The sequence below is a fragment of the Gymnoscopelus microlampas genome (genome assembly GCF_963454915.1).
Source record: "Gymnoscopelus microlampas genome assembly, chromosome: 21".
NCBI classification, from domain to species: domain Eukaryota; kingdom Metazoa; phylum Chordata; class Actinopteri; order Myctophiformes; family Myctophidae; genus Gymnoscopelus; species Gymnoscopelus microlampas.
The window spans coordinates 14027221-14043662 of NC_139958.1; the positions used below are offsets into that span (position 1 = coordinate 14027221).

At 41.0% G+C, this 16442-nt stretch overlaps 1 protein-coding gene and 1 long non-coding RNA gene across 2 annotated transcripts in view; one reads left to right on the top strand and one right to left on the bottom strand.

Annotated features, from left to right (window-relative positions):
• The window catches only part of LOC311038399 (histone H3.2), a gene marked incomplete at its 3' end in the record, with an annotated part of 235076 nt that overhangs the window by 192155 nt on the left and 26479 nt on the right, over window positions 1-16442 (top strand). The gene's annotated exons all lie outside the window — the stretch shown is intronic.
• On the bottom strand, window positions 1855-10534 carry LOC311037678. Its single transcript, XR_014599992.1, has 3 exons — window positions 10161-10534; window positions 6727-6870; window positions 1855-3643 (listed from the first exon to the last, which is right to left on the bottom strand). It is a non-coding gene; the product is annotated as an uncharacterized lncRNA (long non-coding RNA).

The window sequence follows — 16442 nt, forward strand, 5'->3', positions numbered from 1 at the left end:
GCAAGAGTGCTTGTTGACAGTAAGACAGTTGTCCCTTTCAGTCAAGCAAGCCGGTCCATAACATACGATATTACCATCCTGATAGGAACGCAGAGAGTTTAGGGTAAAGAATTAGAGATGCACGATATAATCGGTAACGTATCGGAATCGGCCGATATCAGCCCATATCGGCCGTATCGGTATCGAACCGATCTCAAAATAAACCCGATTAAATTCCCCGATATTGAGAAGCATTAATAAAATCCCCGAGAGCAGTCTGTGTGCCTGTCTCTTTAAGAGTCAGCTGTTGCCCCTCCCCCCTCCACACGCTCTGCATGCCTCTCAAACAGTGCACTCACTGCGCACACAGCAGACAGAGGCTAGGCTAGGCTGCGTGAAAAGAGACATCTAGTCAAACTAACAGCAAACAAACTCTTCACGTCCATAGTTCATACCCAGAACAGTCAGAGGGTTTCTTGTACATCTTAAATTAGATTAGAGTAGGGATACTGCGGAGGATATATTTTCAACACGAATGTGTACATTGCCTTCTTATTTAACATCGACGAAACACTCGAGTCGTTACTCGACTCGTCTCCTAAACTCACTGCTGATGTTATGTTGTGATTGGGAGAGCTAAGGGGGGCTTTATTGTTTAGAGCAGGGGTCTTCAACGTTTTCAGGCCAAGGACCCCCTAGCTGAGAGAGAGATGAAGCAGGGACCCCCTCTTTATTATATACAATTGTGTTTCAGATTAAACTTATTTTGTTTTACTTGGTCTGCTCCGTTTTCCCTCTACACCTACAGTATGTCTCTGCAAGGCGTTGTGAGCTTGTAGATCGGCTATTTTTGGCTGAAGTCCTCCTCAGAAAAGGGACACTAGGGTTCAAGCGGTTAATGTAGAAAAAAGAAAATCATATCGCACAAAGATTTTGCGGACCCCCTGTAGTAGCTCTGAGGACCCCCTAGAGGTCCCGGACCCCCTGTTGAAGACCGTCGGTTTAGAGCAGAGGCTAATTAATTTAGGCAACAGACGAATAACACTAATAACAAACTAGTTTCAATGATCTTAGTTCCATAGGCCACATAACATATGGTTTTGTGTTATACAAAGATTCAAATAATTATGTGATGGCTTTTAGCATACAAAAATGATGTCATAGCTAAGTTTGTTACTTAGAAGAATATATATAATTAATGTATTTATTCAATAAATATTTTTCATCACAGTAGGGCTAGTGGAGAGGGGGGTTTACCATCAACTTTCACCAGTAAAACAAATTAAAATAAAAAAATCAGCAATGAGCTCAATATAAATATAATATATAATATATCGGTATCGGATCGGTATCGGCCGATATGACCCAGCAAATAATCGGTATCGGTATCGGTTTCAAAAAAACAATATCGTGCATCTCTATAAAGAATATTCCTATTGTGTGGGGCATTTCCATTTCAAAATAACAATATTTTCCTTTCATTTTACTGTACATTTTTATACTCTGGCTTTTGAGAGGACCCCACACAGTTTCAGTATTTAGATATTGACAGTGAGTTGATGTTGACGGTGCATAAATTGGACAAATTGTGGACCTTCTTGCCAAGCAGGGACACATTTGTTACTGTTCATCCAACAGTTTCTCCCCTGTATGAATCTTCATTATGTTCTGAGCATTTGTCACTTACTGCACCTGTAAGGAGGACACTCGCACACTGTCTTTACTTGCTCAATAAAGGAACACTTTTATTAAAGGAATTAACACGCTTTGGTCAAAGACTTTCCTCGGGCGTCTGCTGACAAGTGGAAACACCAAACTTATATACACATCCAGAGGGGTCGACAACATCCAAACACACACACACACACACACACACACACACACACACACACACACACACACACACTTGATTCTTAATACAATGCATTTACAATTCAAACATCATCAATCAACTCTACATTATAAGCGGGAACAAAACTGTAATAGAAAATAACCTCAACAATAAAAGTACACTTATAAAAAAGGCCACTGACTGCACCTAAAATCATTTCCCCCCCCCATCATGAATCCTCATGTGAGGTTTTTAGTTTACTACATTTACTATAACCTTTACCACAAACTGTACAAATTAAGGGATTTTATCCTGTATGAGTCCTCATGTGAGATCTTAGCCTAGCCATTTGTCTGAAGCCTTTACCACAAACTGTACACTTATAAGGCTTTTCACCTGTATGAGTCATCATGTGTGTTTTCAACTGACTACTAGTAACACAGCCTTTACCGCAAACTGTACAAGTAAAAGGCTTTTCCCCTGTATGAGTCATCATGTGTGTTTTCAGCTGACTACTACCAACACAGCCTTTACCACAAACGGTACAAGTATAAGGCTTTTCACCTGTATGAGTCATCATGTGTTTTTTCAGCTGACTAATACTAACACAGCCTTTACCACAAACTGTACAAGTATAAGGCTTTTCACCTGTATGAGTCAACATGTGTGTTTTCAGCTGACTACTAGTAATACAGCCTTTACCACAAACTGTACAAATAAAGGGCTTTTCCCCCGTATGAGTCCTCATGTGTGTTTTCAGATCAACACAGCCTTTACCACAAACTGTACAAGTAAAGGGCTTTACATCTGTGTGAGTCCTCATGTGAATTTTTAAATGATCCTTTCGACCAAAGCCCATACCACAATCTGAACAAGAAAAAGGCTTTTCCCCTGTATGTATCCTCATGTGTTGTTTTAGCTCACCCATTCGACTACAGCTTTGGCCACAAACGGTACAATGAAAGGGTTTTTCCCCCCTATGGGTCCTCTTGTGTTGGTTAAGCTGACTGCTACTACTACAGCCTAACCCACACTCGGTACAAGAAAATGGCCTTTCTCCAGTATGAACCCTCATGTGTGTTTTTAGTTGACTCTTGTGAGCACAGCCTTTACCACAAACTTTGCAAGTAACAGGCTTTTCTCCAGTGTGAGTCCTTATGTGTTTTTTTAGATCACCCAATTGCCTCCAGCTTTTACCACAAACTGCACAGCTAAAGGGTTTTTCCCCTGTATGAATCATTGTGTGCAGCTTCAGGTGTTCATTCCGATTAAACATTGTCCCACACTCTGTGCAACTAAAGCCTTTGTACCCTGTATGAGTCAACATGTGTTGTTTTAGCACATTCGCTCGACTAAAACATTTGCCACAAACTGTACAAGGAAAGGGCTTTTCCCCTGTATGAGTCATCAAGTGTATTTTAAGCTGACTACTACTACAACATCCTAAACCACAAACTGTACAAGGAAAGGGCCTTTCCCCGGTGTGAATCATTGTGTGCAATGTCAACTGCACCTTTTGATCAAAAATGTTGCCACACTCCGTACAAGTAAATATTTTCTTGCCTGTGTGACTCCTTGTGAAGTGAGTTTGTTTGGTCTCCTCCCGATCATCGCTGTCCCCTGTATTGTCAGATTCAGAATCAGAACAGTATGAAAAGAGGAGCTGAGTATCAGCTTGTGTTTTCATGTGTTCACTTGAGGTGCTGGCTACAGGCTCTGTCTCTCTGTTTTCATCATCCTCAATCTGTGGAGGTTCTGGTTCCTCATGGATCAGATTGGGGCTCTTCTCCTGTGCAGTGAAAACCTCTTTAGACACAGGCAGACGCAGCAAGTCTAAGAAAAAAAAAAGAGAGATAGAGAGAATTAAATGTCTGCAAAGTAATTAATGCAGTGTTGCCTCGGTTTTTTATAGCTGTGGTAGTTGGAGGAACTTCAGTTGTAAATAAATGTGTCATTTCCTATACACTTATGGAGGCACTTGCCCTTTACATGCACTTGTCATTTGTCTGGGTAAAAATTTGTAATTTTATATTTAAATTCCTTGCATTGTTTTTAGTTATTGTACTTAATTAGTTACAAAGAAGTACAATGCTTTTAACAGAAGCTTATAAAAGAACACTAGAAAAATAAAGAACACTGAAAACAATAATTGACAAAGACTCACAGGTAGTTGACAGTATCAACAACACACACACACACACACACACACACACACACACACACCCCAAAAGGTGTCATTGATGCTTCATGTCCTCAAAGTCACGCATCCAACACGCTTTGAACTGAGCAGATTGGACTTTCTGTTACAGAGATAATTGCCAAAACATCTTGAAAACTTTCACAGATTTTCGATTGAGTTTTGGCCATTGTCACCCGTTTTTCTTTGATAACACGGGCTAGGAAGTAGGGGTGTCACGATACGCCTAATCCACGATTCGATTCGACTTTCGATTGTAAGGTCACGATTCGATTCGATTTTCGATACGATATATATTTTTAAAACTTATTTTTTTTCAGCTTTGAGGGCTATATGATTATTCATTTAGGCTATTGTCTTGATTTGTAAAGAAAAACACATGTTTCTCAATAAGTCCCTTTTATTTGAATAATATCAAATGAGAATGACAATAACAAAAAGGGTTTTATGCCCTTACAACAACTGACATTTTCAGATTCTTCTTTTAAGATGAGTTAACAACATTCTTGTGAAGCGTTATAAATAAAATCTAAATACAAAGTTGAACATGTAAGAAAAAATTATCCAAAGACAACTGTTATTTGGCTACATGTTCTTAAACATCTCAAAGTATGTTAACATTGTTTGAACAGGTAAGAGCTTTAACAAACAAGAAATGTGAATAATAAGCTAAGCCAGGGGTCTTCAACAGTTTTTTTTTTTTTCACCTTAACCCCATCCCTTTTCTGAGGTGAACTTTAGCAAAAAATAGCAGATCTACAAGCTCACAACGCCCCGCGCTGCGAGGCGTTGTGAGCTTGTAAATCGGCTATTTTTGGCCGAGAGGTGTAGAGGGGGAAAAAGAGAAGACGGAGCCACTATTAATGTGGAGCATAATCGACTAACGGTAGCCGTTTTGTCAACAACTCGTCGGGTGCCCTCATAATTCACTGGGAAGCCAAAATATTGCCAGACTTTTGACTCAAAGGAAGCGGGAGGGTTTTCCAATTCTTCCGTTTGTGTATCATCATTACCATCGCTGGCTTCAGCAGTGGCCATGGTGAGATGTAAAGTAGTAGTACAGTGTAGTAGTAGTAGTGGAGTGCCCAGGATCACTTAGCAAATTGGCACCGGGTGAAAAAAAGGGTTACAAAATCGAGGGATAAAAATGTAGTAAAGTAGTAGTACAGACGCAACGTACAGCGGTCTCTCTCTGTCTCCTACAAACTCCTCTGTGGAGTGTGTGGGTTTGTCTTGTCGTCTTTTTTTTCTCCCCCGTAGTAAGCACCGTGCTTACGACGGGGGAGAAAAAACAGACGACAGGACCGCGTGATGCACGGAAAAACACAACAGACGCTCGAGCATGGCTTCACCCGGACGTGCAATCGGATGTGCGCATGCGCGGGAGTATTTTTTTAAATTAACCCTTGAATCGCGATACGGCTTTTGATTTCGATACACTGTATCAAACGTCATTTTCGGTTCGATTTCGATACGTATCGAGTATCGTGACAGCCCTACTAGGAAGGTCGGACGGCGACAAACTAAATACCTAAGTTCACTTTGAGCTGCATCCAATACATCCATTGCCATTTCCGTCAGCCTTACCATTAGGCCGCTAGGAGCAGTTGAAATTTATTTTTTGGGGGTAATAGATTTTTTTCTTCTTTTTTTTCATTCAAAGTTTTAAAACGGAACACCAAGGCATCTCGGACGGCAAACTAAAGGGCCGCGGAACGGTGGTTGGGAAACGCTGCTATGAGGTATGGTGTGTGCACATAATCACCAGCATCATACAGGACCCCCACCACCCTTCCCATGGCCTATGTTTCCTCCTACCCCTCGGAAAAGAAGTATAGAAGCATTACAGCCAGCAGTATTAGGATACATTAGGATTAGGAAGAAAAAAACTAAAAACTAGATAAAGAACTTAAAGAGCATTGCGATTATTTTTTTCTTTTTTAACCCACGATTTTGCAACCCTTTTTCACCCAGTGCCAATTTTGTAAGTGATCCTGGGCGCTACACTCCCCCCATCAGCCTAGGGAGCCCAGGGCCGAGTTCATGCCTCCTTCAATGCATGAGAGCCAACTGACCTTCTTGTCACCTGACAGGGGGGAGTTTCCCCCGGTAGGACGTAGCGCGTGGAAAGAACACGTTATTCCAACCAGTTCCCTTCCCCTCCATAAGGCGCCCCGGCTGTCATGGGGAAGGCGGTACAGCGACCAGGATTACTACAAGTTTTTGTGAGGGTATTAACTACCATCGGAGACACAGGGAAAACATGCAAACTCCACACAGAGTAGGCCCTTTCGCCAACCCCACCTAGGGTATGGGCGCTGATGACACGGAGAAGAAGACACGCCCACAGCATTTACAGCGTCCTCGGAGGGAATCGAACACAGGACCTTCTAGCTGTGAGGCGACAGCGCTACCGACTGCGCCACCGTGCCCCCGCGATTATTATTTTTTAATTCACAGATTTGAATAGTCACACATTTGTATCGATAATTAGCCGCTACATGTTTAGCATTGTGAGGCTGGTCCATTGCTAGGCCAACCAGCCCACGAAGACTGTAGCTTGACAAACATATCTGTCGGACTGAGACAAGCCCATCCAAAAAAAGAGGTACATGACACATTTAGAAATGTATCTCAGTTCATGCTGTTTTTTGTCATCTTTTATATTAATAAAGAAGATGACAAGTCACCACTGTAAATAAAACAGTACAATACATACCTATCCGGTTCAACTTTACAACAGGTTGCATCCTGACATCAAAGTGTCCACGTCCCTCGTCCATCTCTCGCTGTTCCTCTGACAACGTTGAATATCTTTCGGAGGCCTTCTCTCTTGATACTGTAGACCTCTCCCTGTGGGGGTCTGTGGAAATCACCAGTAGAAATAACTTAATTATTATTTAGTAGGGGTGTCAAGATTCGCCTAATCCATGATTCAATTCTAAGGTCACTATTTGATGCTGTGTTTCAAATGGTTAATTTAATATACAAAAACTGGAGATATATACAGTGGGATTTTAACTTTTTTTTCTGGACGTCCCTTATCTTTCTTAAAAATAAGGGATGCCTGGTCGGGTACTATTTGGATTTCAAGTTAGTTGGCAACAGGGGTGCAATGCTCATAGGACGGCCTTGCACGGCGTGCAGGAACCTATTTGACCAGGAGCACGCGCAGGCACACGCATAGATTTAAAACGACTTTTTATTCACATTAACAAAGTTTACAAAGGCTCCCGACTCACACCAGGACATTAACATATGAAGAAGCCTAGATCCATATCAATTGTCCATTGTGTGACCTGAAGTGTAGGTGTTAAGCGACGTGCGCGTCACTTCATTAAAATACAGTACAAGCACATCCCAAATGAGCATAGCAACACTGGTTGGCAACCCTATTGGGAAATGTGGTTCCGTTGGTAGTTGCGGGGTTGTGTTTTTTGGGTTTGCTTAATTGGACTTGCTTCCAAATTGTTAAATTATCTAAACCAGTGGTTCTAAAATATTTTCATGTCATTGACCCCCAAATGAATTGTCCCTAACCCCAATCTGAAATAGATGTGTTGCCAGGGAGCCTCAAACCAGTTTAAAAAATCTTCCAAATATGCCTTTTTTTTCTTCTTTCAAATAGCCGATATGCATTATATAGTTTTTTTTACATGGCTTGGTTGAATGCTTGAGTCTGATTGGTCAATCACTGAATTCAGCGCTGTGTTATTTCTGGATAATGACCGCTGAGCTCAATATGCCACTTTTCCATCACAGCTTAAGCACAACACTGTCCCACACAGCCCAGCCTCGCACCGCTTCAAAATGTCAAGAAAAACAAGCAATCCCCAAAAAAGCAACTAGGCTACGGCTATTTGAAAATAGCAGATCTACAAGCTCATAATGCGAAGCGATGCACTGCATTGTGAGTTTGTACATCTGCTATTTAAAAATGTATATATAATGTTGAAGGGAAAAAAAGACGTAATTTTTTTCCTTTTTTGAAATATTTTAACAACAAATCTTGTATGGAGGGTCCCTGGCACAAAATACATTCAGATGGGGGGGGGGGGTCTGCGGGCAGATACATATTACATATTAATTTGGGGGTCCTTGACATGAAAATGTTTAAGAACCCCTGGTTTCAACAACATGGAAACAAGTCCCAAATAATCAACTACACTTTAGAAACAAGCAGTGGTGGGAAAAGTACTCAAATGTTTTACTTAAGTAAAAGTATCAATACTGTGTTGGCAGAGCTGTTGTGTGAGCCTACGTCACCACCTACTGGTGGGGAATGTTGAGTAGTAAGAGCCCGGATGTTAAGGGCCGGATGTATGTGTGTGGTTCTGAATAAATACGCAACACGCTAAAGATACTCTCGTCTACGCCTGATGTTCCTTAATATGTTCTAACATGACAAATACTGCAATGTAGAAGAACTCTGTTACTAAAAGCACAAAAAAGTATTGGTATCAAAATGTACTTAAAGAACCAAAAGTACTAAAATGTTTGAAAATAGTAGATCTACAATGATGCAACACGTTGTGAGCTTGTAGATCGGCTATTTTCAAATAGCCTAGGTATAAAATAGGGCTAAAGTGGTTAATGTATGTTTTGTAATGTAATAATAATGATAGTGATAATTGTAGTAGAGTTAAAAGTACAATATTTGAGTCTGAAATGTAGTGGAGTAGAAGTGTAAAAGACATTGGAAATACTGCAGTAAAGTAAAAGTACCTCAAAATTGTACTTAAGTACAATACTTGAGTAAATGTTCTTAGTTACTTTACACCACTGGAAACAAGCCCAAATAATCAACTACACTTTAGAAACACGCCCAAAAAAACGCAACCACCAATTTTGCAGAAAAAGAAGCCCAATGTCGCTTATAATAAGTGGACATGGCAACACTGCTGCCATAGTGTTTACATTTCACAGAGACCCGTGTGAACAGCCACAGCTGTGAGCTGACCAATCAGTAGCAGCAGCGTTATACGTCACAGCTTTAGCCCCGCTTAGCCTTGCTCAGACCTACTACTCTGTACTTTTTTAGGCACCAGTTTAGTACCACTACACACCATGCTACCCACTTCATTGTAGTGGAAACCGTGGCACAGGTGGGCGGTGTGAGGCGGGGCTGGGTAAGGCCATGCATATGGCAAGCTGCCTCTTTCTTGGGCGGCTTTCCATATGCATGGCCTTACCCATAACAGACCTGTCTAATCAAAGGCTCAGAGCACCTACTGTGCTGCTTGATTTTGTGCTGTATCCAACATGACAGCTATACGCACAATGTCATTTACAGCTATACATTCCTCTCAAGAATGTTTTTGAAAACATTTGAAGCGAGAAATAGACAATGCAGTAACCGAAAATGTATAGTGGAGGGAGAGGTTCCGATCGGAGCCAGTAGTACATATAATGTATAGGTACTTATTAAAGGTAGGGTAAGTGATATTTTTTGGTTAAAACAAAAAGTGTTTTGTTAAAAGGTTAAAATACTATATTCTGTCGTACTGTAGTCACTAGCCTAGTAGCTGGTAGTACTGTAGCTACTTGCAGTGGTGGAAAAAGTACTAAAATGTTTTACTTATGTAAAAGTATCAATACTGAAATGTAGAAATACTCTGTTACAAGTAAAAGTCTGTAATTCAAAATGTGCTTGAGTAAAAGTACAGGTATCAAAATGTATTTAAAGTACCAAAAGTAAAAGTGCTCATGCAGAATGTCCCATTTCAAGTTTTCAAATGTATAAAAATATTTTGAAAATAGCAGATCTACAAGTTCACAATGTGTCGCGACACATTGTGAGCTTGTAGATAGGCATGTATACAGCGCTGAAGTGGTTAATGTATGTTTTGTAATAATAAACAAAATCTACAAGTAACAAGAAACTTAAGTTTTCAAATACATGTACTATAGTGGAGTAAAAGTACAACATGTGGACCCGAGATGTAGTGGAGTAGAAGTAAAATATTGGAAATTGGATATACTCAAGAAAAGTACAAAAACCTCAAAATAAGTACAGTACTTAAGTAAATGTACTTAGTTACTTTCCACCACTGGCTACTTGTAGCTAAACCACTATAGGCTAGTAGCTTAGCTACAAGGAGCTACGACCAGCTAAGCTCGTGTTCAACCTGATACAAACATGTGTTCACGAACCTGCAGTGTGCAGATCGATGTCCAGCAGTGTGTTTTGTTTCTCGGAGCGTCTCTTTTTCTCTCTCTCTCTCTCTCTCTCTCTCTCTCTCTCTCTCTCTCTGGAAGACGTTTCTCATGGACTCTGGGTCCGGTCCTGTTTCCGGCGGGTACTAAAGTATAATTCGGGTCCTGCATGAATGCACTCCGCCTCCAACACAAACTCTTGAACAAGCTTCACGCAACAGAAGAAACATCACCACCGCTTTGCTATTTTACCAAAACACACGATATATCCTCTCTCACCGACGCCAGGTGTTCATTTATCGACAGCCTTTTACCTCCGACCTTTACGGGACATGTCACCGCAATCTCTGCTGCACAGACCACACCATCACGAGCTAACTTGTAGAAGATTGAAATTTGAAAGCATGCTTTCAGCGCACCGCATGACTTCACGTCTTCACGCGCGTAACACGTTGTTGTTACGCACTTACGTCCTGGTCAACATCTTTAACGCAACGCATGCGTAATAAAGGATCCACTAGGGCACTGTTGCCGAACTGCCTTTCGCCCCCTAGTGGAGAAGGTGTGTAAATATCACTGGATGATAAATAGATAGATAGATAGATAGATAGATAGATAGATAGATAGATAGATAGATAGATAGATAGATAGATAGATAGATAGATGGTCGTGGCCAGTGGTGGAAAGTAACTAAGTAGATTTACTGAAGTTACTGTACCCATTTCACACACTGTAATGTAAGAAGACTTCACTCTTAAAACCTCCCTCAAAACATATTATTTCCAGTTTTTCGTCAAATAAATGTTTCCGTTGTAGTCAATCAGTCAGTTCTCAAGACAACAAGTCTCTCTCTCTCTCTCTCTCTCTCTCTCTCTCTCTCTCTCTCTCTCTCTCTCTCTCTCTCTCTCTCTCTCTCTCTCTCTCTCTCTCTCTCTCTCTCTCTCTGGATCGCTCAGATCAGTGAAAAACTGCAGACGTGTTAATAAGATGCTTGAGCATTTTACGTCTATATATTTGTATTCTTATTCTATTATTATTGTTATTATTATTAGTAACCGTTGTAGTAGTAGTAGTAGTAGTAGTGGTAGTATACATTAATATTATAACATAGTGAACTGCACCGTGTCCTGTTGTGATGTATCAGCAGTGTGGCTCAGAAAACAGCAGGGATGTTTGTTGGTTTGTTCGGACAAATGTAGCCATTCTGTCAACCACTGAAGGTCACTGCTTTCTGTAATGGTTCATTCATTTGAAACTCCGACGTCTCTTCAGCCGTGAATTCTACTAAACTATCAATGATAAATCCTTTTGGCGGCGTCGTTTCACATCAGGCGCGGTGGCCAAGTGGTAAGGCGTCGGTCTCGTAAACCGAAGATCACGGGTTCAAACCCCGTCCGCGCCTTGATGTAAAGGAAGGAATCCAATTTAGGTGCCTCTGACTCAGTGGTAGAAACGCTGTCCCGTTAATGCAAAGATTACAGATGTGTTCCTTTACTTTATGCTGTGTCTGACATCAGTGCACCAACCAACAGTCCCACCCACCCATTAAGCATTTTTTTATTTTTGGATACTACATGTCAAAGACAAATACAAATTGCACTTTTGACCCCCTTACATTTCTAGGAAGCTAAAAAGTAGCCTACATTATGAATTAAGCACCTGGACACATTTAGCTCCATTTCAAATATAGTGAAAATAGCAGATCTACAGGCTCACAATGTGTCATACAGTAGCATGTAGTGCTTTGTATGTCTACATTTCAATACAGCAAAGGATTGATATAAAACATGGACTTTGCAATTTGTACTTTTGAGTGCTTACATTGTTTTAATTGAATTAATGTATGTATTTATTTACTTTTTCTTTTGTTTTAATCAAGTACTCCAGTACTTTAATTCAAGAATAAATCTGGCAGAGCAACCTTCACTTTTAGTAGAGTAATATTTGACCAGGAGTATACTACTAATGGAGACACACAGAAATCGACCGCACCAGTAAACACATTATGTACTTTTATTATGGACACTGAATACAAGTCAGCAGGTTGAATCAGATCAATGCACTCATTAGGGACATAATGTACAAAGTGCACAGACAAAAGGCGCTTTATAAGAACATCTTGCACGTCACCCCATTTGATATGATGATTTGCAACCACACCGTTTGTAAAGTCCACCTGGCTGTCCATCAGGCCAAAAGGTGTAGCTCACTTGGGAGCCGTCGGACCACATCCACACACCCTCCTGCTGAGCGTCACTCTGCCCAATCCAGGTCCAATCCTCAATCGGGTCAAAGTTCAAATGTTCCGGGTGAGGGATTGGACAAATTTAGGTTGTTTATTGTTTATTTTAGATCCCCATTAGCCACTGCCTCAGCAGTGATTATTCTTCCTGGGTAAACAGTACAATTAAAAAGAATACAGTGCATTTAAAACATATCATTGACAAGCAAAAATAAATTAACAATTAAAGTACCAATACAATTCCCATGCCATGGTGGACTATGCATGGCAGGGGCATCCTCTTCCCTGAGCCAGGCCTAAACCTGACCGCATACCAAAAGTATGACCAGGAGTATGCTACTTTGACTCAAGCAAGTACTGGGGTAATAGAGTTGTGCTCCTCAACGCTGTGGATGCACATCTTGAAGACAGGCAGTTCAGCTCCGCTTGGGCCCAGCTCATATCTTGTAGCAGCGACCGTTGCTGTGGTGGAAAAAGTATTTGCAAGTAAAAGTATCAATACTGAATACTCTGTTACAAGTAAAAGTCCAAGTATTCAAAATGTACTTGAGTAAAAGTACAAAAGTATTGGGATCAAAATGCACTTAAGTACCAAAAGTAATAGTATTCATTACGCAGAATGTCCCGTTTCACTAGTGTTCAAAATGTATTAAAATATTTTGAAAATAGCAGCTCTACAGTACAAGCTCACAATTGCAATGCATTGTGAACTTGTAGATCGGCTATTTTCAAATAGCCAAGTAGGAATAAAGTGGTTAATGCATGTTTTGTAATATTATTCAAAATCTACTTAGTTAGTTACTTACTAACATTTTGAAAGTGAAAGTGGTTGAGTGTATCTGTGGGTTCTATAAATGAAAAGTATTAACTAAGAGCTTGTGACTAAATAATAACTACATTGGATCCAAAAATAGTGAAAGTAGCAGATCTTCAAGCTCAAAACGTGTCGCTTCGCGATGTGTTTTGAGCTTGCGGATCTGCTACATTTGATCTTGTGTGACGCTGTAGGATGAGAAAGTAGGGCGTACATTTTTTTTTTACGCGTACACAACACCAAAAGTTAAAATATGGAGATCAGAGGTTTCTGGCCAACAGCAACGGAAAAAAACTGTACTTCTTCCACCGCTGTACTAAAGGTTAGTTGGCCATCTTGAGTGTGTGTGTGCGCGTGAGCGTGCGCATGTGTGTATGAACTGTTTATGATGGGAACAAACAAACATTTCTCTCTCCATCTCTGCCATCAGCTTGTTTACTGTGCCAAACAACACCGTTTCCTGTCTCCACAGAACACCCAGTGATAACAAACGTACCACACACACACGCGCGCGCGCGCGCGCACATCTCTCCATCTCTGCCACCAGTTCGCTTCCTGTGCCAAACAACACCGTTTCCTGTCTGCACAGAACACCCAGTAATAACAAAAGTAGACCAACACGCACGCACGCACACACACACACACACACACACACACACACACACACACACACACACGCACAGGCGCTCACACACAAATCTATCACTATGTATCACTAACTATGTTTCACAATGCGACGCATTGTGAGCTTGTAGATTGGCTATTTTGCTATATTTATCTATTTGGTGTACAGAGAAATAAGAACAGACCAAGTACAGAGCCAAAGGTCAAGTTTATTGAGAGTTTAAGTGGTTAAATGTAGCACCTAAAACCCTTCCGTTAAGCCGGGGCTGGTCCCTGCTTCTGGCGACTGATATTATATCTTTCTAATGCATATAGACTCATTGAAAACACATGTCCCTGCTTCTGGTGACTGATATTGTCCTTGTAGTATCTTTTCAACCTGTGTACACTAACCTTTATGGACATTATACACACATAATTAGATATTAAATAGTCACTTGAAATTGGTTCAGCTTGGTAAAAGTAGCAGCAGAGCACATTCGTTGATCTTCCTGACCTCGCCCTAGACAAGGTGTGACTGAAAGCTAAGATGGCCAAATGGACACACCTAAACAGTTGTCTACAGGAGAACTGATGTAATTAGCATTGGATGCATTCTGTCGGCCTTAATCTAATCTGACCCCCTGTCTAAAGACCCCCCAAAGCTTGGGGTATTGCAAGTAACAGTTGGAAAACGCGTATCAAGCCTGAACAGGAACACACACACACACACACACACACACACACACACACACACACACACACACACACACACACACACAAAATTAGAACGTTCAAGCCCTCCACACCCATTCACAGCAGATAAGGTCTTTTTCTAAAATAGACACTTATACACCCATGCATTCCCTTCAGTTACATTAGTTTTCACACACAGTACTTTTTGTATTTCTAATATACACACTTTTATATATTTTCAGATCATGATTCCTTAGATCCAAAGGATGCCAGAATAATCTTCATCGTCCCTCCTACTGTGGGTGTGTGAAGAGGCCCTTATAATAACAAATCTGATAACAAATCGTAGGTTTCCACCCACTCTCTGGGTGAAGGGGACAGCTCAACTGATTTGAGCAGGACTACCATATGGCCTGCTATTTGTTACCATGGAGACCACTCCTATAAGTTCTTCTGCATTAATGCCCAGGTCAGTGAAGGCCTGGACACAGATCCTCATGTTTGGGCATAAAGACTCTGAGACTTATTTTTGCCTGGGTCTCCCATTTGCTCCTCAAGACTTTGACTGAGTTTCACAGCCGCTGTACATTAACTACACCTCTAATGAATGTTAAGACTCATTGAAAACACACGTCCCTGCTTCTGGTGACTGATATTGTGCCATCAGTGGATCTTGGGTTGGGGTCTTCTTGAAGGGTGTGTTGCCGTCTGTGTGTCTTGCAGATATTTGACATATGTGCTCCACATGAGGGGGTCTTCACATCTACATGTACATGCAATAGCAGCTGTGGTGTTTACATAATCATTTGACCAACCTTGACCCACAGTTTTACTATGTGACTGTTGCATACAAATGCAACAGTGGCTGAGAGGCCATCATCGCTTGGTTGAGGATATAGATATACCGTATAACCAAATCACACAGGAAGGATCCCACTAGTGGACTTTAGCAGTTCATTAAGTGATTGTTCACGTGACTGTATTGAAGCCGCTGTTTTGAAACCAATGGGAGTGAAGTTGTAATTTTGTTGCTGAAACTTTGAATCTGTTTCTCTTTAAATTATTTCTAATCAATGGGCACAATTATAATATACATATAACCTACTGTTGAGTTTTGTTTTGGATGCGTTTCATGATAAAAACACACAGCAAGGTCCAAGGATGATGTGTGACGTCACAGTCAAAAGTGTTGGTTACACAAGGTACAACACAGTTCGGCATGGTTGGGGCTGTGAGGTCGCTGACTAAAGGGGGGGCGCATGCTACCATTTTCGGTGGTCACCTTATCACCGCGTGGTGATAGAGAGCGCTCTCTCTATCGTAGAGAGCGCTCTCTATCGTAGAGAGCGCTCTCTCTATCACCTAAAAGGTGATAGGGTGACCACCTCATTTGGTAGCATGCATGGGCCTTAAGCCTTGTGGCTTTTAGCCCAAACGCTAGCGATACAATGTGCCATAACAAAGTATAACTCGACCTGTTTAACACATTGCAACATGCTGATAGAACATAAACATACTATAAACACACAGACGATTACACGATCGCTGAATATAGTACTGTAAACACATGGCTATGAATCAAAACACGAACCTTGTGTCACCAGTAGGGTTGTCCGATTTTATCGGCCTCCCGATATTATCGGCCGATATTTTTTTTTTTTTTTTTTGCTTTATAAATAAGTTACAGGAGTTCTTACTGTATATGGTGTGTGTGATATGAAATTTGAGCTTACCCTAATCACAATAATCCCCGCATATATCGGTATCGGTTGATATCGGTATCGGTAATTAAGAGTTGGACAATATCGGTATATCGGTTATCGGTAAAAAAGCCAATATCGGACAACCCTAGTCACCAGGCATTCCACACGGAGGAAAAAAACATGAGCATAGTGATATGAATGAATGTGATTCTCAGCTTGTA